The sequence below is a fragment of the Hippoglossus hippoglossus genome, chromosome 18, assembly GCF_009819705.1.
Source record: "Hippoglossus hippoglossus isolate fHipHip1 chromosome 18, fHipHip1.pri, whole genome shotgun sequence".
NCBI classification, from domain to species: Eukaryota; Metazoa; Chordata; class Actinopteri; order Pleuronectiformes; family Pleuronectidae; genus Hippoglossus; species Hippoglossus hippoglossus.
In genome coordinates this window covers 16,625,661-16,627,714 of record NC_047168.1, presented here as the reverse complement: position 1 = coordinate 16,627,714, position 2,054 = coordinate 16,625,661, and positions in this window count along the sequence as shown.

Below are 2,054 nucleotides of genomic sequence, written 5' to 3'. Positions count from 1 at the left end.
ATAAAAAATCCCTCTTCTCTCCTCTTTCCCTCACTTCAGTGAGGGAGTAAAGGGGGAGACAGAGTCCACAGCCCGGTCCGGCGGGGGAGGGTTTGACCCGTACAGGTCTCTCTCCCTGACTCTGTTTCCCTCATTATGTTATCACAGAAAATTAAGAATATATCAGTTTTATCATTTTTAACAGCTAAATTTAATTAACAGATAATTTCAGTGGAATAATTAACCAATAAATTGATTATTTAGTAAGGATGGACCCTACTTAATCTACTCTAACATTTGGATTAAATTCTTATGATAATAAATAATTTTTACAGACATTACAAAGGTGTTTTAACTTAATAAAGAGACCGTGTCTACTGATTGGTCCATTACTCCTAAAGGATGATGGGATTGGTTTATAAAACAAGTCTAGTCAAATTACTCTCCTCTTATCTGCAAAATAAATCCAAAAACGATCAGAAAAATATCACCCAGAGGAATTTCTCTAATTTAAGATTTTTAATTATTTATTTATTTATTTATTTATTAATTGAATGATTGAGTACCAATTTATATTAGTTTGTCAGACAAACACTACCCCTACTGGCACACTAAGGAAGAGATAATAATTAAAAACCACTCCGAACTGAATAAATAGAAACTTAATGTACTTCACAGATAAATCCAAGGAGACTATTAACCAATTGGATAAATAATTCATATAGATGGGTCCTACCTAATTCACTCTAATAGTTTGACTTGTTTTAGGTCACAATTATTCAATTTTAAACAAGTTTGACATGTTTCTCATAGACTCTTTTACCAGGTGACACACCTCTCCTGCAATGCATTATGGGATTGTTTCCTTAACATCACTTTTCTTAAAATATCTCTGCATATAAGCCACCCAAACTTAAAATTATAGGATATTTACCATCCTAAGAGGGAGTTCTCTGAATTAAGATCCTTTTATAATATAAAATTCCAAACTCAGCAAAAACCATGAGTAAGGAGTGTACACACAGACTACACCTGCCCCACAGAGAATCAGCTCTTTAGATCAATCCATGGAGAAATCCAAGATGAGTCTGTTGTAACAATACTAAAGCATGTCTTGCGGTGTAAGTGACACAGAGCATTGCTCAGAAGTTTCCTGGAGTCGTGCGGTGTATGGGGCACAGGAACTTTTTAGGGAGCCCCATCATTCCCAGTGGAGGACTTTTTGAGCTTTGAGGTTTGAGCTTCACGGCGTGTGGCCTTTCTCCAAAACCAACAGAAGGATGAAACCGATGTTCCAACCCCGACTGGGCACTGAGCAGAGTGAGTATGACTCAGTTATTTATCCAACTCCACCTACTGAAGAGAACCAGAATTTAAAGGATGTCATCCCCAGAGTCTCCACTAGGGGCTGAAACTCAGAGCCAGAGCCAGAGCCAGAGGCCTCAACATGACCTTAATTCTAATCTTAACCATTATCCTAACCTTAATCAATACCTTAACTCTAAACCTAACCAGTTAATTCTACGCCTAAACCTAACCAGTTAATTCTATGCCTAAACCTAACCAGTTAACCCCATGCCTAAACCTAACCTTTTAATCCTTTATATTAATCTTAACTCTAATCCAAACCCAAACCATTTTATCCTTAATATTAATTCTAATACTAACCAGTTGATCCTTAACAAAACCGTGAATCCTTTTCTAAATTATCTTAGAATTAGATTATAATAAAACTTAGTTGGACACACCCTGGGGCTTGATCAACCCTGGCGGGGCCTTCCTCGGGAGAGGGTGTCTAGTGATGATGGCCGAAACACCCGATGATCCTGAGGTCCACTACTGATGATGTGTTCCATAATGTAAAATTAGGAAATTAAAATAGTATCTATAGAAATAATAGTCCAACCAACTCCGTCAAAATCAAACAACCAATAATTCAAACAATGGAATGAGAATCAATAAATCATGAAATATCAATACAGAAAACAAAAACAGAAAGCACTTACAATGAAAGATTTAAAATATCAACAAAACTTAAACCAGTTTTTTTAAAGGAACAATATCCCAAAACAAAA